This window comes from Oryctolagus cuniculus, chromosome 17 (assembly GCF_964237555.1).
Source record: "Oryctolagus cuniculus chromosome 17, mOryCun1.1, whole genome shotgun sequence".
NCBI classification, from domain to species: Eukaryota; Metazoa; Chordata; class Mammalia; order Lagomorpha; family Leporidae; genus Oryctolagus; species Oryctolagus cuniculus.
In genome coordinates this window covers 40,425,116-40,451,237 of record NC_091448.1, presented here as the reverse complement: position 1 = coordinate 40,451,237, position 26,122 = coordinate 40,425,116, and the positions used below count along the sequence as shown (strand labels likewise).

Genomic DNA, 26,122 nt, shown 5'->3' with positions numbered 1-26,122 from the left:
CCTGCTTTGTGCCAGACTGCTAAATGCTTTATAAGTGTGTGTCATTTAAACCTTGGATCCCTATGGGGCAAACACTATCTTATTTGTTGTATAGTCATAGGGACTAAATTCAGATGGATGAATGACTGGCTCAAGTGTGAACAGCCTGCTAGCTAAGAAATAAGTTTGTTTCGTTTCTGTTTTAAATGGGGAGGCAGATGCATCCTTGCTTCCCCTTGTCCTCCCCTGGCAGGCCTGGGGAAAGAGCATTGTTGCTCTCTTCTTCCCTCTGCTGGCTCAACACAGGGTAGCAGAAAGAGCACAGAAGCAAGGCTAGCTCCCTGGGTCCAGGGAAGCAAGAACTGTGTGACCCTGGATGACTCCCTTCCGCCTTCTAAGCCTCGGCTTCTTTGTCTTCAAATGAGAAAGAGGATCTCTCCCCTGACAACCACTAATCAGGTAAAGAAAGGAGAAAGAACTTAACACAGATGAAGGCATTGGCCTTTTGTGCTGCGGTTGTGAGCATTAAGGACTTTATTCTCGCACAGTGCTTAGAACAGCAGCAGGTACACAGCAAGCTGTCACTAACTACTAATTAATGTTGTCATTATCAGTATTTCCCTGTAACATGGTTTAACATATATTTTGTTTCTATTTGACACATGGAGATTCTGCATATTTTTGGGAGACAGTGTGACATCTCAATACTTGTCTACAATGTGTAATGACCACATCGGGGTCATCGGGGCATCCATCGCCCTAGAGTCTCATCATTTCTTTGTATTGGGAACATTTAAAATCCTCTCTGTCAGTCACTTAGAAATATTCAATTAATTTTCCTTTAACTGTTTAGCTCCTACTTCTTTCTTGAGCCTCTTGTGGTAGGTCATGCTCCTTCTACCTGAGATCTTCCTCTTCCCTGACACGTCTCTGCAGGCTGCTGTGGGCACAGGTTTGGGGTGGGCTCCAGTGAGTGGTGGGAAGTTAGAGGTGACAGGATGCCCTGTCTTCTCCGGCATTCCCAAGGGACATCCCTGCCCTTGGCTCAGCAGGGACTTTGTGGTCAGTTCCACCCCAGTTTGTCCTAAAGAACCATGAGCTCAACTAGAGTTTGGAAGTCCCTTAAAGACCCAAAGATCCTTGCTCTGGGGTCCTTGTTGAGCTTCAGGGGATCCTACTGTTGCTTGCTGGGATTTTTATTTGTTCTCTGGAGGTAGAGGAGTTTTTATTGAGATCTCCAAGTTATGAACCACAGCGCCTGGTTTACTCCTTACACACACACTCACACACACATGCACACACACGCATGCATAGGCACACACTGTAAGGGAGGGCATCACAGCCCAGAAAGAAGACATTGGCTCTAGGTGGCCAACGTGACTGTTCCTGTCCACTCAGCCCATGGCTGACCACTATGCCACATTCTCTCAAGCCCATTTGCCTCTTTCTTGCACAATAAAGCCAATGTCCAATCAGGTTTTCCCTGTCCCAGAGGGTATATGCCCAGGAGGCTGGGTGATGGCCTTGGTCCTGTCTAGAGAGCTCTGTGTCTGGCACACAGGAGGATCTGCAGGCTCCCCTTGAGTGCAAGACTGTGATTCCATTCATGGCTGTATGCAGGGACCCCAGAGCCTGGTCCATGGTAGACCCTCAAGGAATCTGTGCTGAATGAATAAATGAATGCATTAATTAATAAAAGAATGGGACAGTGGAAGCCAGTCTTTGTGATACCGAAGGTGATTAATGAATTGCACTTCCCCCTCTTGCTTTACTCTCAAAAGTGGACTTGCGTCTTCAGTTTGAACACCTGTTGGGAAGAAAAGCACCAAGGAAGATGGGGCAGGGGCTGGGTGCGTCTGAGGAGCGTGTGGGACAGTGGGAAGCCAGGGGTTGTTCCTAGCTTTATAAACCCTTCATTGTGACTCAATACCATCTTTGAGAGATGATTAGGGCAAATGAGAACATCTGCATTAAGGGATGGGGAAAGCGAGGGCTTCAGAGGTTCACTAATGAGCTCAGAGTCTTGCAGGTGTAAAGGGGCCATGAGTTCTCTCTACCTCCAAGGTGGCTCTGGGATTAGGGTGCTCATGTTTCAACAAGAATGCATGTTCAAGGGTCAGACCTATGTTCCTCTGTTGAATAGCAGGTCTGCAATCAGTCTTTCCAGAAATATCTTGACAAGGGAGTATAGAAACAAACAACACACCTGAGCTGGGAATATCTCCTACACGTGGGAGGACTAGAAACTGTCCTCACACAGAGGTTTGAGATCTCACACTAGCACATATCTGCCAGCCCCTGCCCAGGTTCCCCTCAAACCAAAGATGCAAGTCTATTTTTAAGAGTAAAGGAAGAAGGGAAATTACAATTTATTGGTATCACAAGGACTTTGGCTTGCATTGTCTCATTCTTTTATTTATAAATTAATGCATTCATTCATCCAGCAGATTCCTTGAGGGTCTACCTTGGACCAGGCTCTGGGATCCCTGCATGCAGCTGTGAGTGGAGTCACAGCCCTGCACTCAATAGAGATGACTTTCTAGCTGGAGAGACTAATGACAGTGACAGAGAAAAAAATGTGGAACCAGGAAGGGAGATAGTAGGATAAAAAGCAACGAGGAGGGGAGACCAGGTGTGGGAACCGACAAGACCCAGAGACCCAGGAGGGGTTCCTGAAAGATTCTACAAGATGAGTCCTGAAGCCAAGAAAGAACAAGCCTGGTGAAAGGCAGAGCAAACAGCCTCCCCGTCTGCAGGAACAGCAAGTGCACAGGCCCTGAGGTAGGGCAGGATACAGTGCCCTTGAGGAACAGGAAGAAGTCCACCTGAAGGAGTGGAGTGACACACAGAGACAAAGCAAGAGCCCAAAGGAAGAAGCACAAGGGACCTCGTAGGCTGTAGAAAGGAGCCTAGAGGAGGTTAACTGCTGTAATAACTTCATGATGTCTGTATTACTACTTGTGCCCCCACTTCTCAGCTACAGAAACAGAGGTCAGGACATGTTATTGGGGGCTACTGAGTTTTGGGGTAGGTGGTGCTCAGAGGGGCACCTCCTGTGATAGCCAGAAAAGGGGAGGAAGCTGCCCATGCACCCCTGTCTCCAGCCAAGTCTTCAAGATCAGGAGCCCCTTCCCCCTGCTGTAGCTCTCTCTCAAGTGGTTGGAGGTGACTTTCCTGATGCCCCTCATAGTGGGGCCAGCAGAGCCTGGCTGGCAGGTCCCTCAGCAGTGGCTGCAGTTCTCACTGCTCCTCCAGCTGCCTGCACTAAAGAGACTGGGGCTGAGGGGGTTCCCGTGTGCCTCCACTGGAGGAAGTTTACAGGGAACTCTGCTCTCCTCTGGATGAGGAATGAGGGCAATGCTGCCTGGGCAGGATCTCTGCGGTGACTGTATCTCCTGCTGGGATCCAAGCCGGAGTCTCATCACTTCCCCACAGGCCTCATTCACCCTCAGCCATGCTGCCTGCACAGCCAGCCAATGAGGCCTGTGCTCTGGGCCCTGCGTTAGCCCAGCCCCTTCCATCTGTGGTGCTTGTTAGTGTATTGTAAATGTGCAATTTGCTTAGATGTGTTCTTCTAGATATACTGCTGTTTCTAATTTTGTACTTTTTTAAAAAGGCTTCCCAAATTGTGTGCTTCAGGGCCCACAAAATTGGCTTGGTCCCTGCCCTCTGTCTCCCAGGAATAAGGCAGCTGTTTTGCACCATGCTGGCCTGCCCACTCCTCCCAGGAGATCAATGGGAAGGAGGCTTTCTTGGGTGAGACTCAGTGGTCTGCTGTCCCTGTCCATGGTGAGGACCCCTGGTGAGTGCCAACCCTACTTCCAAGCCCTACCTTCCTCCTTCCTGGTAGAGCCCATGTGTTGCCTTGTGTCTGTCCCTCTTGCCTATTGTCATGTGTACCTTGGGGACAGCTGGCTAGGCCAGGGTAGCATCCTGCTGGCTGGTGGTCACTCCGTTCCTCTTACTAATAACGAGGTAGGGACAGAGTTTTTCAGTCTCAGTCTGTGTCCCTTTACGTCTGCAACAACCTCTGTTGTGGGGAGTTGTCCTGAGCACTGCTGGGTGTTTAACAGCATCACTGAACTCTACTGCCTGGATACCAGTAGCATTCCCCCAAGTTGTGGCAACCCTGACAATTTCTCCAGGCATTTCTAAATGTACCCTGGAAGGCGTGGGCTCTGCTGCCAGCCACCAGCACCTGTAGTCTGGGAACCACCTGTGGAGGGTGACCCCATCATGCCCCATGAGGCCTGAAATGAATTCTGTATGATTCTTCCCAAAGCACCTCAAAGATTCCATCATTTTCCAGTGATGACTGAGATCCCTGGATCATGACTGAAGCCCTGCAGGCCTGGAGCACTGCTCTGTCTCTCTGCTTTGGGCTGTGACTCGTCCCTGCTTCCAAAAGTGCTCAGCCTTCCTCCTGCTTCACCTGGTTGGCTCTGGTTATTCTGCCGGTTCAATTGCCCTGTGTCCCCCCTCCAGAAATCACCCTTGAACACCTCCCTGCTTGGTGCTGTTCTGCTGTCCCATGAGCTGCTCATTACTGCTTCTATCACAGTGGCGGGAACTGCTGACGCTCTGCCCTCTGTCATATGATCCTTGAAGACAGGGGACAGGACCCATGCTGATATCCCTGGTGCTGGAACACAGTGGAGCCTCAGCAAATGATTTTTTTTTCTTTTTTTTTTTTTTATTTCTTTTTTTTTATTTTTAACTTTTATTTAATGAATATAAATTTCTAAAGTACAGCTTATGTATTACAATGGCTTCCCCCCCATAAGGTCCCTCCCACCCCCAACCCTCCCCTTTCCCACTCCCTCTCCCCTTCCATTCACATCAAGATTCATTTTCGATTCTCTTTATATACAGAAGATCAGTTTAGCATACATTAAGTAAAGATTTCAACAGTTTGCTCCCACACAGAAACATAAAGTGAAAAATACTGTTTGAGTACTAGTTATAGCATTAAATCACAATGTACAGCACACTAAGGACAGAGATCCTACATGAGGAGTAAGTGCACAGTGACTCCTGTTGTTGACTTAACAAATTGACACTCTTGTTTATGGCATCAGTAATCACCCTAGGCTTTTTTTTTTTTTAACTTTTATTTAATGAATATACGTTTCCAAAGTACGAATAATGGATTACTATGGCTTCCCCCCCATACCGTCCCTCCCACCCACAACCCTCCCCTTTCCCACTCCCTCTCCCCTTCCATTCACATCAAGATTCATTTTTGATCTGCATTAACTTGCTGACCTTCACCTTCTCGTCTGTAAAAGGTGAAGCTTGTACAAGGTGATCCCTTTAGGACTCCTTGTTTCGTAAGTCAGAAGCCAGCTTGACACAGGAGGACTTCGGTGATGTCTTTCATGACTGAATTTTTATAACAGAGCAGCTAAAAGGCAGTGAGCTTCATTTTCCCATTTTCTATTCTCCCCACATTCAGGAGTCTGCCTATGTCCTCTAGAATTCATATCAAATCAATCAATTAAAACAACAATAACATCAGAATAATTTTCATTTTTCTGTCCTGATAGTTCAAAAATGTTAATGTCTTGCATTTGCTTCTGGCTTCATGCCAGAGCCAAATTAGATTTATGAATTTAGCATGATTGCAAGTTAGCAGATAACTCCATGTTCTGCTGAGCCAGTGCAAACCTTTAATGTTTAATCAAGAAATGGAATTAGGTGCTAAGTATGCCTTGCTTGGGATATTACAAAAATAAAGTAAGAAATACCCTGAAGACTTCCAATCACAGCTCACTTGCAGACTCTCTCATCTGTCTAGGGTGTTCTCAGCTGATAGGAGAATGGTCCTCTCCAGCACTACTGTGATGGAGCCCTCATTTCAACAGGGAATGGACCCCAAAGGTACACTGAAGCTCTGCAACGCTGCCATGGCCCCCAGACCCTGCTAGGGATGACAGCCATGTATAAGTTTGCTAAGCTGCAGGAACAAGTCCCACAGAGGGGCTTAAGCAACAGGAGTGCACTGTCTCCCAGCTCGGAAGTCTGAGATGAAAGTGCCCACAAGCCCTGCTCCCCCTGCAGGTCTCAGGGATGTGTCTGTTGCTAGACTCTGGTGCTTCCTTGGCTGGTAGCAGCACAGCTCCACTTGTTCATAGGGTGTTCTCCTTGTGTGTGCACCTGTGTCCAGATTTCCCCTTTCCGCAAGGACATAGTCATGTTGCATTAGGGGCCACCCTACTCCTGTGGGGCCTCATCTTCACTGATGATATCTGCAATGACTCCATTTCCAAATAAGGGCATGTTCCTGTGGGGAGCAATCCGGACTGGACTAAGTTACTCGAATTAGGACTTATTCTATGCATCTGCTCTCCCACAATATGGCGCTGGGAGAGAAGTAAACAGCTTCCGCACAGCTGCCTCCAGTTCAACCAATTAACTGTAGGACTTGCTCTTGATTGGAGAGCAGCGTACTCAGCCGAGTTGGGATTGGCGGAGGAGGACTGTAAAGGAGGAGAGAGACGGCATGCACCAGGAACATCTATGGGGAACATCTAGCTGAAGGAACACCCGTGCAGCCCCCGAGAGAACCGGCCGGCGGTGTGCCGCTCCCCTGCGGAAGTGGGGAATGTGGCCAGGGGGAACTGCCCTTCCACGGAGGTGGAAGGGATAGTAGCCAACCCGGGAAGAACCAGCAGCAAACCCGGGGAGGGCCGAGCAGACGAAAGAACAGCGCAGGGTTCAGTGTTGCTCCTCCACGAAGAGGGGGAGCGACATAATGGTGCCGTGACTCGGATAGGAAACCTAGCTTGGATAGGAAACCTAGGATGGATAGCAAACTTAGGAGGGAAGAAACGGGAAGAACTAGGGAAAATATCGGAGAGAGAGACTAGCAAACAGCCTAGGGAAAAGCCGGACGAAAAAGGTGCCGGAAGAAGCTATTGAAAGCCTAGGCATAGACTCGGATACGGACTACGGGGGGAAGCTGGGAGGAATCTCTAAGGTCGAAAGCGAAAGTGAAAGCTAGAACAAACAGACTCGGACGCGGACTGTGGGGAGAGGCCAGGAGAAATGAGGGAGGAATATCGTTGGAGGAAAGCTTGGGGAAACATACCGGGTAGAGAAAAATGTTAGGGAAATTGAAGCCGCGGGGGGCAGGCCAAGGCGGAAACGAAAGCCACTTTGGGATTCTCAAGTTAGCCCGGGAATAGGGGGCGAAAAGTTAAAACCAGAAGCTGAGACGTAAGCCAGATTGGGATCCGTCTGATTAGCCCGGGGAGCAAAGGACGGGAAGCCAGATCGTGGGGCGGAGACGTACGCTGGGTTGAATTCGCCAGGCTAGCCCGGGGAACTTAGATTGAATCCTAGTGGCGGAGACGCAAGCTACGCTGTGTTACTCGCGGAAGCCGCCGCGTGCAGAGAGAGCACGGGGCGTGAATAGATAGGGAATGCTGGCGTAGGCCGTGGTTCAGACGCGAAAGGGTTAAGCGTGGAGACCGCGGACCGCGCAAAGCCGGGAAGCCGCGCAGAGAGGCGCGCGGGCTGAAGCGGCGCAGAGCCGGGAACCCGCCGGCGGGGCGAGGTGCCGGAAAGCCGCAGGGATAAGAGAAACAGAAGTTTGGAAGTGAAGTAAAAGAGAAATGGGAATGCTGGAAGATAGAAGTGAAATGGGAGAGGTAGGAATGCCCGGAGATAGAGAAATAGAGAAAAATAAGGCCTCCCCTCAACATGCCAATTAGAAGGCTTGGATTCGGTCTGCCTGATTTAAGGCGGTAAGCGCCAGCAAAGCTCGACCAGAGTATGAGCTGCAGGTCACCGAAGATAGGCACGAACCAACACTAATAAGTCTCCCCCACAATAAGGCAATGAGAAGGCTTGGATTCGGTTTGCCTGATAGGTTTTGTAAGCCCCTGCGGGCAGAGCAGAGCATGCGCTGCAGGGCACCGAACACAGGCATGCATCAGCGCCTAAAAACCTCCTCACAATGGCGAAGAGAGGACCCGGATTCGGTTTTCCTGATTGATAGGACTTGTAAGAGCCTGTGGCAACTCTAGCAAGTAGAGCAGAGTGTGTTCCGCGGGACACCGAAGACAGGCGCGTATCAACGCTAAAAAATAAAAAGAAAGGGGGATCTGTGGGGAGCAATCCGGACTGGACTAAGTTACTCGAATTAGGACTTATTCTATGCATCTGCTCTCCCACAATATGGCGCTGGGAGAGAAGTAAACAGCTTCCGCACAGCTGCCTCCAGTTCAACCAATTAACTGTAGGACTTGCTCTTGATTGGAGAGCAGCGTACTCAGCCGAGTTGGGATTGGCGGAGGAGGACTGTAAAGGAGGAGAGAGACGGCATGCACCAGGAACATCTATGGGGAACATCTAGCTGAAGGAACACCCGTGCAGCCCCCGAGAGAACCGGCCGGCGGTGTGCCGCTCCCCTGCGGAAGTGGGGAATGTGGCCAGGGGGAACTGCCCTTCCACGGAGGTGGAAGGGATAGTAGCCAACCCGGGAAGAACCAGCAGCAAACCCGGGGAGGGCCGAGCAGACGAAAAAACAGCGCAGGGTCCTGTGTCGTTCCTCCACGAAGAGGGGGAGCGACAGTTCCAAAGTGCTGGGGCACAGGACTTCATGTGCATTTTGGAGAGGGATGTAATTCTACCCATAGCAGTTAGCTTTTGCAAAAACATTTGAATATTCAGACATTCACCTGTGGATTTTGCTTTTAGTTATCTCCATGAATCTAGCTAGTTGTTTTTAGGATAGTTCTGCTAATAATTCTCTATATTCTTTCTACTTTTGACTTCTAAGGATGTGCATTAAAAGGCTCTAGGCTAGTACCTAGTCTACAAATTACCCAGCTTGAGGTCTTCAAAAGCAAAATATTGACTTAAATCTCCCAAAAATGCAGGGAAGTCAGAAAAACTGCTGAGGTAGTGTCTGCCATGGGTTCCAGGAGCCCACTCTGCTCCTTGGTTCTACCTCTCTGGGAATGTCTCTTTATGGGACCTCATTACACACACCATCACTAGCAGAGCAGCCAAGGTTCCAGTTCCTCCTTGCAGATCACCATGAAATATTGATATGAACATCATGCATAATTGCCTGGCAAAATGATCATTATGTTTGCTAAATTCTAGGTTTGACAGGAGGTAGCAGATATCTCAATGAGTTAAGGAAGAAAAAAATCTCCAAATTGAGGAAATTATATTCACATCAATTTTTTTTGTAATTGTTGAATAGGTATCCATTATTGGTTTGCAGAGGAAGAACATAATGGTTCAAGTCGAGAACACCATTGTTTTCTGCATCAAGCTGGAAAAATACACAACAGTAGGTCTTGCTGTGAAGCTAGAGAGTATGTGGCAGTCCAGGCACAAGGCAGACATGTGGAAACTGACATTGCAGCCCACCTGACTGTCTGCCCCCAAGTCTTCACCCCAGCACCAAGGCAAGCCATTGGATCCAGCAGATCTTACAGCAAGGCCTTGGTCTCACCCTTATGCCCTGCCTCCTCCTGGTGGCTCTGGTGTCTCTCCAAGGGGTGAGACACGGCACATACACATCTGAAGGCTGCCCTCCTTCCTTCCACAGTTCCCCCAGAAGCAGAGCATGGCTCTCACCCTTTCCACGTTGGTGGAACCCAAACCTTCACTCTTGGCTTGGTCCCAAGAGAGCTCTTGATCTGCCACGACCCCCCTAACACCACAAGTGAAGAGAAATGGCTTCTTTTTTTTTAAAGGCAATGTTTTTTATTTATTTATTTATTTATTTATTTATTTATTTATTTATTTATTTTTGCAGGCAGAGTGGACAGTGAGAGAGAGACAGAGAGAAAGGTCTTCCTTTGCTGTTGGTTCACCCTCCAATGGCTGCTGCGGCCGGCGTACCGCGCTGATCCGATGGCAGGAGCCAGGTACTTATCCTGGTCTCCCATGGGGTGCAGGGCCCAAGCACTTGGGCCACCCTCCACTGCACTCCTGGGCCACAGCAGAGAGCTGGCCTGGAAGAGGGGCAACCGGGACAGAATCCGGCGCCCCGACCGGGACTAGAACCTGGTGTGCTGGCACCACAAGGTGGAGGATTAGCCTAGTGAGCTGCGGCGCCAGCTCAGAAATGGCTTCTACTCTCCACCTTCCAACCCTCTATCCACCATCACTGGCTGTGCATGGTCCTCACCAGACAGGATGTCACTCTCAGCTTCTCTGGGGACTCTTACCTGCCCCATTGCAGGCTCCAGTGACTCCCTCTAATCCTGTGCACTCCTACCTAAGCTCTAAAATACCTGACAGCTCCTCCTTGATAAGGGATGACTGAGGATCATGTTTCTGATCAAGGGCTAACCAGCTGTGAAATGCAAACCCTGGACCAGAAAACATGAAAAAGGGCTAAGCAGCCTGACAGACCTGTTAGCCTTCTGGGTGGGAGGAGGCCAGCAGACATGGACACTTGCTCCTTGGCAAGTGTGTTCAGGCTTCCACATGGCAGGTAAGGTTCACCCATGTTGTCACCCCATTTGTTAGGTGTGTTGACTGAGGCCTCGAGCAGTGCTCAAACAAGATTCTCAATAGGTGTAAAAGGACCACAGTATCTGGTAGGCCCACATCTCCACCCTGCCTGAGCTGGAAAAGGACCAGGCCATTAGGAGGTTATGCTGAAATGCTTGTTTGCCACCGAGTGGCTGCTGCCCTCCATCATGGCAGTTGGCACATCACAGCGGAGGCTTCCTCTCCTTGTTCTGTAAGTCAGCTTTTGCGAGGGGCTGGGTCAGAGCCACGCTCCTGCAGGACTGCATTGTTCATCTGGCTCCTGCCACAGGAGGAAAGGTTGGCATGTTCTGCTCCACCAGGGCAATGGGCTGGGCTGGGCTGGGCTGCACAAGTGAGCTTCTGATGTCTTAGCACTGCAGCAGAAAAAAGCACTATGGCCCTGCCTGGGGCTGGAGGAGTAGGGCAACCTGAACAGGCAGGGGAATTAAGGTACATGATACCAAGACAGGTAGTTAAATGAATATGTTGTTTTGAAAAAAATATCACAACATATTGTAGTAGCTTCAGGTGCTGGGGTTCTTCAGATGGAGAACCTAGGGCTCAGAGGGAGAAAGCCAGGGGTACTCTGAGATGTTGGGGTGCAAGCACTCCCCCTGCTGGGATGGAATGGAACTCCCATCCATCTATGGTCTGCTGTTCAATATTCAGTTCTGCACAAAGTATCTGATGGGCCAAGCTTTGCCTCAGATCATAGTTCAGAGCTTCAATTTGTGTGTGTGTGTGTGTGTGTGTGTCTGAGACCAGCAAGCAACCTCATCAACCTCAGTGCCCCTCAGGAGAGGACAGGAACTCTGTGTTCTCTGCAGCAGCCTTGGCTTCAGTTGTAGGAGGAATCCAGCTCTGGCCCTAGCTCAGAAAGCCTGGCTACTCTTAGATGCCGGGACTACCTCCCAGCCAATGCCTGGGATCAGCTTTGTGCTGCCCCCTCTCCAAAGTGTGTATGAGAGAAAGGAACTTGTCTCTGAATTTCCCTCCTGACTTCTGGAAGCGGAGCTGAGACTGAGGCCTGGGCAGCCAGATTCCCAGGTCAGCAATTGGTTGGAGGGTGGGGTTGAGGGCAAGACACCTAGACGCAGTGCCAAAGAGGCTGTGACTGCTAGAGGGAACCCTCCCAAGCTTTGGAGTTACACACACTCAGGGTTACATTTTGGTTCTACTGTGCACTATGCTATGTGTTTCTGGCTAAGATGCTTAGCCCCTCTGGGCCTCAAAACAAGGCCAAGGGGAGTGACTTCTTCAAAGAAAACAGAGTGGGGAAACATTTAAAACACCTAATATTGTGCCAGGCATACAGTAGGCGCCTGGTGTGAGCAGTTTCTTCACCTCCCTAGGTTCACAGTCCACAAGTAAGGGTGGGTCAGCCCTAGCAGAGGGCTGGGGAGTTGGAGTCTGCAGGAGAGGTACATAGGGGAGCTGGGTTCCCCTGGAGAGGGAGGCAAGAGGAGAAAAGGTCAGAGTGGGGAAGCCACCATGGGGTGTGCCCAGGATGACTCTTCTCATGTATTCTGGAAGATTCCTCCAGCCCCCCAGACCTGCCTCTCTGCCTCACCACCTGGGAAGGGGGCACTCTCCATCCATGCCCCGTGGGGGCAGCCCCTAGGGTTGTAGAATGGGAGAAGGGAGGGGCTCTGCCAGAAACCCCACCCCTCACCTCTCGGCCCAAGCCCTCAGCTCTCTTTCCACTGTGCCCTTTCCTTCCATGTGGCTCTGGGCAACGGCTGCCAGGAGAAGACTCCAGATTGTTTATGGGCCATCTCTTCTGCAACCTGACAATAAGATGGGGTGATCATCTGTGGTGCAGCTTGCTGCATTTGGTTGCAGGTCCTGCGTCCAGGGACGGTCACAGCCCAAGCCTCCCTAATGACCTGGAGAGTAGAGGAAAGGATGCTATTACTCTGTTTATTGAGGATTAAAATAAATCTGGTCAGAGCAGAAGCCATCCGCTATTTGGCTCTTCCCAAAAGCAATTACCTGTAATTTTGCCGCTTCAGGAAAGAGAGGCGCTAGTGTTTGGGGACCAAAACCATTACACTCCACTCGAGATGGCCCAGAGGAGATTAATCATCCTGGCGTTCTCAGTGCTGCATCAAGATCGCTTCCTTTTGATTTGGGTTCAATTTGTTGCCTCCACTGTCCCTTCCAGGTGTGGGAAGAAGAGGCTGTGTGTGCGCTGGTGGAGACAGGAGGGTTAACTGGAAAATTCTGCAAATCACTTGCAGGGGTAGGGAAGCTATTTCCTGCCCAGGGCTGTTTGGATATTTACAACATCACTAACGGGCCATACAAAAGCATCAACCTAAAAATTAGCCTCTACAGATTTATTGGATTTAGAGTTCCACCTATGGTTTCCCTGGCAAGGCCAGACCAGATGGTTTCACGGGCTGTCTACAGCCCACGGGCAGGGTGTTCCCAACCCTGAAAGCGAAGGCAGCCCACGGGCCTGTGAATTCAAATGGCTTCCACTTGTCCAACTGAGGTGTGTTTTGGCACTAAAGTCTTATTGTTGGTTTTGGTTTTGTGTCTCTGTGTGCATTTAAATGAAACATTCTGGGAAACAGCAGCTGCTCTCACGCCCTGTCCTGGCCCAGTGGTGCTTTGGGATCCAATGGTGTGTTGCAAGTCAGTTTTTACTACAGATGGTATTAAAATATGGAGGTTCGCGGATGGTTTGCTTAAAAGCAATTTTGGATGGAATGAACTTTATTCTAATTACACTCCACACCCATTCACCTGTGGTGCACTGAATTTATTTTTTTCTTTTTTTTTATTTTATTTAATGAACATAAATTTCCAAAGTACAGCTTATGGATTACAATAGCTACCCCCCCCCATAACTTCCCTCCCACCCACAACACTCCCCTCTCCCACTCCCTCTCCCCTTCCATGCACATCAAGATTAATTTTCAATTATCTTTGTATACAGAAGATCAATTTAGCATATATTAAGTAAAGATTTCAACAGTTTGCACCCACACAGAAACACAAAGTGTAAAATACTATTTGAGTACTAGTTATAGCATTAATTAAACACCTAAGAGTAATTGTGTATTAATTACAGAGTTCAACCAATAGTTTTAAGTAGAACATAAAAAATACTAAAAGGGTAAAGTATTAAGTTCTTTTTTTTTCCTTTTTTTTGTTTGTTATATAGTTTTTTATTTAATAAATGTGAATTTACAAAGTGCAACTTTTGTATTGTTGTGGCTTCCCCCCCAACCTCCCTCCCTCCCATGGCCCTCCCCTCTCCCACTCCCTCTCCCATCCCGCCCTTCATCGAGTTTCATTTTCAATTACCTTCATATACTGAAGATCAACTTAGTATATACTAAGCAAGGATTTCAACAGGCTGTACTCACACAACCACACAAGGTATAGGGTATTGTTCAACTAGTAGTGTTGTTTTTAAGTTTCATAGTAAAACACATTAAGGACAGAGATCCTACGTGGGGAGCATGTACCCAGTGACTCCCATTATTTATGACGTCAGCAATCACCCAAGACTCTTGCTATGAGCTGTCTAGGTTATGGAAGCCCCTTGAGTTCACCGACTCTGAACTTGTTTAGTCAAGGCCATATCACAGTGGAGGTTCCTTCCTCCCTTCAGAGAAAGGCGCCTCTCTCCTTGATGGCCTGTTCCTTCTGCTGGGGTCTTGTTCACCAGGATTTTTCATTTAGATTGTTTTTTGCCACCCTGTCATGGCTTTCCATGCCTGTGAGACTTTCATGGACCTTTTAGCCAGATCTGAATGTCCCAAGGGTTGATTCTGAGGCAGGAGTGCTGCCATTCTATGAGTCTGCTGTGTGTTCTGTTTCCCCCGCAGGATCATTCTCTCCCTTTTAATTCTATCCTTCATTATTTGCTTACACTGGTCTTATTTGTGAAATCTCTTCGACACTTACCCTATCTTTTGGATCTGTTGTGTATTTATACTTATCACTTTACCAAGTGCGCTGGCCAAGTGCGCTGGCATTGGTACCTGCCTCCTTGGTAAGATTGAGTTGAAATCCCCTGGCACATTTCTAGGAGGTAAGTCCAAGTGAGCATGTGCCAACCTATCTATCTCCTCCCTCCCTTATTCCCACTCCTATGTTTAACAGAGATCACTTTTCTGTTAATTTTTTTTTTTTTTTTTTTTGGACAGGCAGAGTAGACAGTGAGAGAGAGAGACAGAGAGAAAGGTCTTCCTTTGCTGTTGGTTCACCCTCCAATGGCCACTGCAGCCGGCGCGCTGCGGCCGGCGCACCACGCTGATCCTATGGCAGGAGCCAGGTACTTATCCTGATCTCCCATGGGGTGCAGAGCCCAAGTACCTGGGCCATCCTCCACTGCACTCCCTGGCCACAGCAGAGAGCTGGCCTGGAAGAGGGGCAACCAGGACAGAATCCGGCGCCCTGACCGGGACTAGAACCCGGTGTGCCGGCGCCGCAAGGCAGAGGATTAGCCTAATGAGCCGCGGCACCGGCCACTTTTCTGTTAATTTTAAATGCCTAAGAATGATTGTGCATTGATTACAGAGTCTTATGTAGAACAAACAGAGTAACAACAGCAATAACAACTAAAATACTAAAAGGAATAAAATAATAAGTTGTTCCTCAACAGTCTAGACAAGGGCTGATCATGTCATTGTCTCTATAGTGTCCATTTCACTTCAATGGGTATCATTTTAGATGCTCGTTTAGTTGCCATTGATCAGGGAGAACATATGATATTTGTCCCTTTGGGACTGGCTTAATTCACTCAGCATGATGTGTTCCAGATTCCTCCATTTTGTTGTAAATGCCCGGATTTCATTGCTTTTTACTGCCGTATAGTGTTCCATAGAGTACATATCCCATAGTTTCTTTATCCAGTCATCCGTTGATGGACATTTAGGTTGATTCCATGTCTTAGCTATTGTGAATTGAGCTGCAACAAATATTGAGCTGCAAATGGCTCTTTTTTTCTCCCCTTTAATTCCATTTGGGTAAATTCCAAGGAGTGGGATGGCTAGGTCCTGTGGTAGTGCTATATTCAGATTTCTGAGGACTCTCCAAACTGTCTTCCATAGTGGCTTTACCAGTTTGCATTCCCCCAACAGTGGATTAGTGTCCCTTTTTCCCCACATCCTCGCCAGCATCTGTTGTTGGTTGATTTCTGTATGTAAGCCAATCTAACCAGAGTGAGGTGAAACCTCATTGTGGTTTTGATCTGCATTTTCCTGATGGCTAGGAATCCTGAGCATTTTTTCATGTGTCTGTTGGCCATTTGGATTTCCTCTTTTGAAAAATGTCTGTTAAGGTCCTTGGCCCATTTTTTATTGGGTTGTTTGTTTTGATTCTGTGGTGTTTTTTGATCATTTTATAGATTCTAGTTGTTAATCCTTTATCTGTTGTGTAGTTGCGAATAATGTCTCCCATTCTGTTGGTTGCCTCTTCACTTTGCTGACTGTTTCCTTTGCTGTAAAGAAACTCTTTTGGCCGGCACCACAGCTCACTAGGCTAATCCTCAGCCTTGCGGCGCCGGCACACCAGGTTCTAGTCCCGGTTGGGGAGCCGGATTCTGTCCTGGTTGCCCCTCTTCCAGGCCAGCTCTCTGCCGTGGCCAGGGAGTGCAGTGGAGGATGGCCCATGTCCTTGGGCCCTGCACCCCATGGGAGACCAGGATAAGTACCTGGCTCCTGCCATCAGATCAGCGTGGTGCGCCGGTCGCAGCACGCCGGCTGCAGTGGCCATTGGAGGGTGAACCAACAGCAAAGGAAGACCTTTCTCTCTGTCTCTCTCACTGTCCACTCTGCCTGTTAAAAAAAAAAAAAAAAAAAAAAAAAAAAAAAAAAAAAAAACAAAACTCTTCGATTTGAGGTAATCCCATTTGTTTATTTTATCTTTGATTACTCGTGCCTCTGGGGTCTTCTCCAGGAATTCTTCGCCTGTTCCAATATCTTGAAGGGTTTCCCCTATGCTCTCAATTAGTTTCATGGTGTCGTGGCACATCTCTAGTTCTTTGATCCATGTTGAGTGTATTTTTGTATAAGGTGCAAGGTAGGGGTCTTACTTCATACTTCGACATGTGGACATCCAGTTTTCCCAGCACCATTTGTTGAAGAGGCTGTCCTTGTTCCAGGGGTTGGTTTTAGGTCCTTTGTGGAATATGAGTTGGTTATAGATGTTTGGATTGATCTCTGGTGTTTCTATTCTGTTCCATTGGTCTATCCATCTGTTTTTGTACCAGTACCAGGCTGTTTTGATTATAACTGCCCTCCAGTATGTCTTGAAGTCTGGAATTGTGATGCCTCCGGCCTTGTTTTTATTGTAAAGGATTGCTTTAGCTATTCTCGGTCTCCTGTTTCTCCATATGAATTTCAGCATAGTTTTTTCTAGGTCTTTGAAGAATGACTTTGGTATTTTGATTGGTATTGCATTGAACTTGTAAATTGCTTTTGGGAGAAGGGACATTTTGATAATATTGATTCTTCCAATCCATGAGCATGGCAGGTTTTTCCATTTTTTTGTGTTGTCTTCTATTTCTTTCTTTAGTGTTTTGTAATTTTCATCATAGAGGTCTTTGACATCCTTGGTTAAATTTATTCCAAGGTACTTTATTGTTTTTGTGGCTATCGTGAATGGGATTGATCTTAGACGTTCTTCCTCGGCCCTGGCATTATCTGTGTATACAAAGGCTGTTGATTTCTGAGCGTTGATTTTATATCCTGCTACTTTACCAAACTCTTCTATGAGTTCCAATAGTCTCTTATAGGAGTTTATCGGGTCCCTTATATATAGTATCATGTCATCTGCAAATAGGGATAGTTTAACTTCCTCCTTTCCCATTTGTATCCCTTTAATTTCTTTTTCTTGCCTGATGGCCCTGGCTAACACTTCTAGGACTATATTGAATAGCAGTGGTGAAAGTGGGCATCCCTGTCTGGTGGTGCACTGAATTTAATGCACAGAACTGGCTGGCAATGGGGCCACGGCCTGGAAATACCACAGGACCTGCAGTGGGAGCAACAGGTGTGCTGTGCTGTGCTGTACAGTTACTCGCATGCTTACTCTGCTGGGGACTGGATGGCTCTGCATGGATATCTCCCTTCCTTTGGTCCTCATCTCACCCCATCAGAGGCTGTTCTATGCAAATCTGAGCATGGCTATACACAGCATTACCATATGCACACCATTCTGATAAACAAATCAGCCCCACCCTGAACTGCTATGGAGCCATATTCCCAGTTCTTAGGTGGAGAGACCAAGGTTCTGGAAGCCCCTTTGAGAGGGTTATACTCTCCCAGTCATCTCTGCAGAAAGCAGGTAAGTGACAGGAGCAGTTGGAGAGGCTGTAACACCTAATAGTGTTCAGACCACTATGATCCTTGATGCTGGATGTGCACAGTTGTCCCATCTGCACAGAGATCATTTAAAGGCAGTGGAGCCGAAACACCTGCTTGCCCTTGCTCACCAGCAAGACAGATCTGACTCTGTATGCACGCATCAAAGGGCACAAACGAAAAGTGGCTTCTCTGCAGCACCTGGGAAGGAGTCTGGCAAAGGACAAAACCAGATACATGCAAAATTTAAGCTTCCCATTTTCTTGCTTGTGATTGTTTTTCCTCGGTCTCTTACTGTGGCAGGAGGATGTTTAAGAGCAGCCCAGGCCTCTATCCACTAGATCCCAGTAGGACTGGTAGTTGTGACAATCAAAACTGTCCCAAACACACTAAGAGGAGTATAGTTCCCCCTTTTTTTGCCCCCTAGCCATTCAATCCCCACTCTCCTTTTTCAGTCCTGGCAACTAACCTGTACCAATTTCCTTGTGTATTTTCTTCTTCAAAAATAGTAGGTTGGGGCCAGTGTTGTGGTGCAGTGGGGTTAAGCCTCTACTAGTGATGCTGGCATCCCATATCAGAGTTTCAGTTCCAGTCCCGGCTACTTGACTTCCTATCCACTTCCCTGCTAATGGCCTGAGAAAGATGCAGAGGATGGCCCAAGTGCTTGGGCCCCTGCCACCCATATATATGACCAGAATGAAGTTCCTGGTTCCTGGCTTCAGCCTGGCTCAGTTCTGGCTGTTGCAGCTACTTGGGGGAATGAACCAGAGGATAGGACATTCTCATTCTCTCTATCTCTCTCACTGCCTTTCAAGTAAAATAAATAAATCTTTTAAATAATAGTAAGTTGAATGGTGCCCTCCACAAAATTATGTCACATCCAGAATCCTGCAACTTGTATTACTTTATTTGGGAAAAATGTCTTTGCAGACACAATGAAGCTAAAGATCCTGAAATAACAGACCATCTTGGATGACACTGGTGGACTCTAAATCCAATGACAAGTGTCTTCATGACAGAGAGAAGAGGAAAAGACCCAGGTGCACAGTGAAGAAAGCAACACCACTGGACTGGAGTGAGGTGGCCACAAACCACAGAGGCTAAATGATGCCTACAGTTTGCAGAAGCTGACAAGGCAAGGAAAGACTCTCTCCTAGAGTCTGCAGCAGGGTACTGCCCAGACAACACCTTGATTTCCGAGTCTCAAACTCCAGAACCATGAGAGAAGAACTTTCTGTTATGTTAAGCCATCCAGTTTGTGATGATTAATTATAGCTGCTCTCGGAAACTAACACACTCTATGAATAGATGTTACATTTATTTTCTCTACAGGCACATAATAATATAGTTTATTCTGTACCTTGCTCTTTTAACCTAAATGCTTACTCTAGAATCCTTTTCATACTGATGACATGTCACTTATCTATCACTACATAAAAATGCACCCAAACACTTGATGACTTACACGGATGACAATCATTTATGAGCTCACGGTTCTGCAAAGTGGGTAGGGCTCAGCAGGGCTGGCTCATCTCTGTTCCCCAGGGCACCTGCTGAACCTACAATGTCTGAATCTGCTTTTTCATTGACCTGTCTGGCTCCTTAGGCTAGGACTGTTGTGGGCTGTTGACATCTCTTGTTGTCTGTCTGGCTCCTCCATGTGGAAGTCTGGGCTTCCTCACAGCATAGTGGCTGGGCTACAAGAAGTGTTTCCAGAGAGGAAGTCCCCAGTTGCAAGCTCTTGTTAAGCCTCTGCTTGCATCATTCTTTCAGTGCTCACACTGTGAGACTGGACTGCATCGGGGAGTAAGTTTTGGGAGGCCTGGTTTATTTGGGGTAGTCAAAGTGAAAGTCCACCATAAGCATATTCAGAACTGCATCTCTCCTTCTTTTCTTCCCTAAATTCACTGTAAGCACATAAGCAAGACAAGATTGCTCGTTTATCAATGGATGTTCATATTACTTTCAAAATTCTATTGTTAGAAACAATTCTGCAAAAATATTTATACAGATGTCATGTTGTACTTCTGTGAGAATAGCCATGAGCTGAAATCTACCAGTGGAGATGCTATACAGAACAGCAATGTGCTTATGTGATGTTGGTGGACACTGCCTGACTAATTTGGGGTGGTACCAAATTACCTTTCTACCATGTCTAGTATTTTTGCACTAAAATAAACATCTTTTAGTTCCTTCCAGATTTCCTAGCACCCTAGGCATCCAGGCATCAAACACTTTTATCTTGTTGATGTGATAGGTTGAAAATGAGATTCTTTTTTTAAAGAACTTTTTAAAAAATTATTTTAATCTACTTGAGAGACACAGAAAAAGACAGGTTTTCTGTTTGCTGGTTCACTTTCCAAATGCTGGCAACAGCTGGTGCTAGGGCAGGACAAAGCCAGGAGCTGGGTTCTCAATCTGGGTCTCCCACATGGATGGCAGGGACCCAGGTACTTGAGCTATCACCTGCTGCCTCCCAGGGTACCTAACATCAGTAAGTTAGAAAACGAAGCTGAGCTGAGACCCAAGCCTAGGCACTCTGATATGGGATGCAAGCATCCCAAGAGGCACCTGAACTGCTGGGCCAAACATTCACCCTAGGATTCCTTTTTTATTTTAATTGTACTTCTCTTATGAGTAAGATCAATCATATTTGCTTATTTTTAAGAATCATCTATATTTTCTATGAACTGTTATTATTTCTTTATTGATTTTTTAAAAAGATTTATTTATTTATTTGAAAATCAGAGTTACAGAGAGAGGGAAAGAAAAAGAGAGAGAAAGAATGAGAATCTTCCATCCACTGGTTTACTCCCTAGATGGTTGCAACAGCCAGGGGTAGGCCAGGCCAGAGCCAGGAGCCAGGAGCTTCATCTGAGTCTCCTATGTGGGTAGCAGAGATCCAAGTACTTGGGCCATCTCCAGCTGCTTTTCTCAGGCTATTAGTAGGGAGCTGGATAGGAAGTGGAGCAGCTGAGACGTGGACTGGTGTTCATGTGGGATGTCTGCCTTGCAGATGGCAGCTTTACCTGCCATGCCACAATGCTGCCCATGTTTTACTCATTTCTTTGAGGATTGTTGGTTTTTTCCTTTTTAATGGTAAGGAGGGTACTTCAAGAAAGTTCATAGAAACTGGCATTGTGGCTCAGTGGATTAAGCCACCACTTATAACACAGGTGTCCCATTTTGGATTGCTGTTTTAAGTCCCAGCTGCTCTACTTCTGATCCAGTTCCCTGATAATGCACCTGGAAAAGTGGCAGGAGATGACCCAACTGCTTGGGCTCTTGCCACCCTTATGGGAGACTAGGATGGAGTTTCTGGCTACTGGCTTTGGCCTGGTCAGGTCTTGGTCATTGTGGCCATTTGAGAAGTGAACCAGTAGATGAAAGATATCTTTTTCTCCCTCTCTCTGTCATTCTGACATTCAAATAAATAAATCTTTTTAAAAAAACAGTTCACAGAAAATGCATATAATTAAAAAACTATGCATAGATTTCAAACTTTTTTATACCCAAATAAAATCCCATCTTTCCACAGACATTTTGAGATACCCTCATATATTAAAGTGCCTTAGCCTTTGTCTATAATATAAGTTAACATATTTTTCTGATTTGAAAATATGGTTTCATTTATTTTTTCATGCAGAAATTGGATTCTACATGACCTAATTACTCTCTTTTCCACAGCTTCCAGATATTACCATGCATTAAAAAGTCTTTCACACTGAAATATCATTTGTGTGGATGTGTGTATAAATGCATGTGTGTTTTTCAAAATTCTGAAATCCCTGCATAAGAGAGTTCTTCAAAAAAATTAACAGAAAATGAGAATTATGGGAATGATTTCAGAATGTTTTTATACTAAAATAAACATATTTTAGTTTCAGCTTTCCATGAACTCTTTGAAGTTTCCTCATGTATATATACACAGATAGGATATATATGTACATATATCTCATGTTTTGATATATTATGGATTTGTCTTTGCACTGAATTATTTCTTCTGGAATTCATTTCAGTGTACATTAGGAGGCAGGAATCCAATGTTATCTTTTCCTAAATAGTTTCTCAGTTGCCTCAGAGATGTTTATTACATAACCTATTGTTTACCTATTAATTTGAAATGCTGGCCGGCGCCGCGGCTCACTAGGCTAATCCTCCGCCTAGCGGCGCCAGCACACCGGGTTCTAGTCCCGGTCGGGGCGCCGGATTCTGTCCCGGTTGCCCCTCTTCCAGGCCAGCCCTCTGCTGTGGCCAGGGAGTGCAGTGGAGGATGGCCCAGGTGCTTGGGCCCTGCACCCGCATGGGAGACCAGGAAAAGCACCTGGCTCCTGGCTCCTGCCATCGGATCAGCGCAGTGTGCCGGCCGCAGCGCGCCGGCCGCGGCGGCCATTGGAGGGTGAACCAACGGCAAAGGAAGACCTTTCTCTCTGTCTCTCTCTCTCACTGTCCACTCTGCCTGTCAAAAAAAATAAAATAAAATAAAATAAAAAATTTGAAATGCTATAGTCTTCGTATACTTATCTCTTTGTGCATTTGGTTTGATTGCTGGACTAGCTATTCTGTCACACTGATGTGCCCACACAATAGCAGAAATTTTAAAAGGATCCCAGCATCACACTGTGCTCTAGAGTGGAGTTCTTGTTACTTCAAACACAGCCTGTTTTGTCTTTACCTGGTAGTGCCTTATAGTTATAGATGAACTCAAGGAAAATCCTCCTGGCTTTAGATTTCTTTTCTGTCCCGATCTTTTCCTGGGTCTGATCCTGATTAACTCATCAGCTTCTAAGTCTGTTGATGTCACCCCATCCAGGCAAGCTGGCCTTGGAAGTCTGGGCAGAGCAGGGCCAGAATGAGGTTCGTGTGTTTTAGGGGCTAGATGCAGGCAGGTGAGTCAGGCTCATCTCAGGGGTGCTGGGAGAATCTGAGTAGACAATTCTGAGAACAAGTTTGAGAAAGTCAAAAGGATGCTAATTAAGGTGAGCAAAGAGAAAAAGAGAGACCTGTCAGAGGAAAACAGGTGAACAGAGCAGGACCCCCTAACACAACTCCCTTGGAATCGTGCTGGCTTTGAGGGGCCAGAAGTAGCCAGGACAGCCTGGACACAAGTCAGGGTGAGTTCTCCCTAGGTGACGGGGCTATACAGACATCTGCCTGGTAGAGCATGTGCTACGAGGCAGGGCAGTGGTAGGAAATGTCTATGGACTAGGAGCCAGATAACTTGGGTTCTAGCATTGTGACCTGTTTGCTAGGAGGCAGCGAGCCCATCGCTTCCTCTCTTATCCATAAACTCAGGGTTGAGCTAGATCATTTCCAAAACTCTTTCCCAATACAGCATTTTATGGCTCTGTGCTTACTGCTGAGAGTGAGAGGAGGATTCACGGCCCAGGGATATGGAGAATCTTCCCACAGTCCTGTGATGCTTCAGCAGAGGCATGCGGCGGCTTTGGGGTTTGAAAATTTCCTACTATTTACACCTTTACAAAATGTGGGAACCTTGAACCCCTCCACAATAATGCATCATCGTCTGTTACCAGCAGAACAAAGCCCTGAGACCTCAGCCTGGAACAAAGGCACTGCCCACCCTCCCCTTCAGGAATTCTGCACTCCTGTCCAGTTGAACCTCTTGTGTGTTTCCACATATGCTAATGCTTTCTTGTGTCATCTATTTCCATTTGTGGATTTCCCTACACTGGACTACTCTGCCTAATCCAAGCTAGACACACTAGCCTCAAATTGTTTCTCCTCTGACACCTCCTGTTCTGGTTGGATCTTCAGAGTTGCAAGGAGAAGGGAACCATTCGTGGCTGCTCAGCAAATGGACAAAGTCATGGACCACCATAGAGGGGACAAGGGATGAATTATATCTGCAGGTAGGCATTATGAATTATATCTGCAGGAGGCAAGAACTGATGCTACTTTCTTCATCTCTCAGTGCCAGTGGGATTCCCTTCATGTCTGGTCACCTCTGTCTTCCTCTATTCAGCTTCTCTTCTCCTAGTTTTCTGTTTCTTATTTCAGCCATCAAACAAAATGGTGGCCCCAGACTCTGTGACTTTGAGCCCCAGCTCTCACTGTTGACTGATGCCTCCGTTGGTTTAAAGCCCTATGAGGAGTGTGACTGGTGCCTCTAATCTCGATGCACACATGACCCATGGGTCATCGAGTAGCTCTAGGATTAGCGGTCCCTGTGTCAAGTGACCCTTGCTGGTCCAAGAAGCTGAAGGTTGTCCAGGATGCAAGGTGAGGGAGGTTAGTGCACTGCTTTGGTGCAAGGCCTTGGAGTGTTCCTCTGGAAAGGAATGAAGATGGAGCAGACTTCCCAAATCACTTCTACCATTCCTCATCAGAAGAGAATGATTCCTTTCCTGTGGTACTTCCCACTCTGACTCCAGTATTATGTCCGACACATTCTTCATCAGCACTGGGCTGACAAACAGAAGGATGTACGCACCCAAGACCTACCCATGGGGACCCCTCCTTGTCCATAATTCTACCTGTTTCCTTCTCCCTCCATCTTAGGCCCAGTTTGCTAACTCGTGCTTTCTCCCTATGTGAGTAAAAGGAAAAGAACATCATCAGCCCTTTAAATGTCAGGTACCAGCTTGTTAAGAGAGAACATGAATAAATGTGTCTCTTTATTGTGGTCCTAACTGCTGCCTGTGATGACAGAACCTTGAGCACTGTTGTGACGGTTGTAGATGGTATTTCAGATATGGCCTTGACCCCCAGCTGGGCCTGTCTGCACCTGTCTGTCACCCAGGAGAAGGAACCGACCAAAATCATCATTTAATTGTGTTTGAAAATGATGCTGACCCAGTGACCTAGTAAAATGGGAAACGTGCTGGAGCTATAACCCAGGAAATCCTGCGTCTCTGTAGATATGCCTAGCATGAGGCTTGTGGAAGGATGGTCACAGGCACATTGGCTGTAAGACAGGAGAAGCTGGAAGGAAAAATGAATTCTAGTGTATTCACAGGATAGATAAAGATGAATGAAGCAGATCCATCTGTGAACGCAGACAGGTTTTAGTGCAGTGAAGGAGTCAAGCAAGTAACAGAGTAACACACACCATGCTGGTACTTAAGGGAGATTTTCAAAACACAAAAAGAAAATTAATGTATGTCAAAGATATATGTGCGTATGTGTGTGCATGTGTGCAGTAAAATTATAAAGAAGCATAGATTGGAAATAATGCCACTAAATTTCTGATCCAGATTATTTTGGGGGAGTATATAGGACTGGGAGGAGGGACACAGGTCTTTGAGTGTGTGTGTAAGTAAACTATATCTGAAATAGACACAAGGAAAACTTTTCCTCTACTGGATTGTGCAGTGAAAACACTACTCTTGGGAAGCCCCAGGATATGGGTCCTTCTGTACAGCTCAGCTTGCCAATACCTGAGAGCTCATCTCATTATGAGCTAACGCTTCTTAAAACTATATTAACTTCTTTACATTATTTCATAACTTTTGATTTTTTTATTGATTTATTTATTTTTATTTGAAAGACACAGCGAGATCATCCATCTGCTAGTTTATTCCCCAAATGCTGAGCCAGGGCTGAGTCAGGCCAAAGATAGGAGCACAGAACTCAAACACAGGTTTCCTGTGTTGGGAGAGTCAACACTTGCTGCCTCCAGAATATGCATTAGCAGGAAGCTGCAACTGGGAGTGGTGCTGGGCTTGAACCCAGACACTCCAATATGGGACGCAAGTCTCCGGGTGGTGCCTTCACTACTATACCAAACGTTTGCTTTAATTTCACGACTTTTTTTTGTTTTAAGGATTTATTAATTTTACTTGAAAGTCAGAGTTACACAGAGAAGGAGAAGCAGAAAAAGGTCTTCCATCCGCTGGTTCACTCCCCAATTGGCCACAACGGCTGGAGCTGTGCCAATCTGAAGCCAGGAGCCGGGAGCTTCATCTGGGTCTCCCATGTGGGTGCAGAGTCCCAAGGACTTGGGCCATCTTCTACTGCTTTCCCAGGCCATAGCAGAGAGTTGGACTGGAAGTGGAGCAGCCAGGAATTGAACCAGTGCCCATATGGGCTGTTGGCACTGCAGGCGGCGGTTTCACCCGCCACGCCACAGTGCTGGCCCCTCAAGAGTTTTTGAAATGAATTTTTTTAAGCAGTGCATGCATCCATTTTTTTGAAAATAAATTAATGGGGGCTTGTGCTGTGGTGTAGTGGGCTAGGCATCTGCCTGCAGCACTAGTATTCTATATGGGCACTGTTTTGTGACCCTGCTCCTCTTCCAATCCAGCTCTCTCCTCACAGCCTGGGAAAGCAGTGGGGGATGGCCCAAGTGCTTGGGC

The 26,122-nt window shown here is 46.9% G+C and overlaps 1 protein-coding gene and 1 long non-coding RNA gene across 4 annotated transcripts in view; both read right to left on the bottom strand.

Moving 5' to 3' along the window:
• Positions 1-26,122, bottom strand: part of ASIC2 (acid sensing ion channel subunit 2) — a 1,130,491-nt gene that overhangs the window by 693,993 nt on the left and 410,376 nt on the right. The gene's annotated exons all lie outside the window — the stretch shown is intronic.
• On the bottom strand, positions 7,210-16,007 carry LOC103351516 (uncharacterized). 2 transcript variants are annotated; one of them, XR_007911274.2, is made up of 3 exons: positions 13,798-16,004; positions 12,475-12,673; positions 7,210-12,368 (listed from the first exon to the last, which is right to left on the bottom strand). It is a non-coding gene; the product is annotated as an uncharacterized lncRNA (long non-coding RNA). The 2 variants fall into 2 exon arrangements; XR_007911273.2 differs by having other exon boundaries at positions 7,210-12,673; positions 13,798-16,007.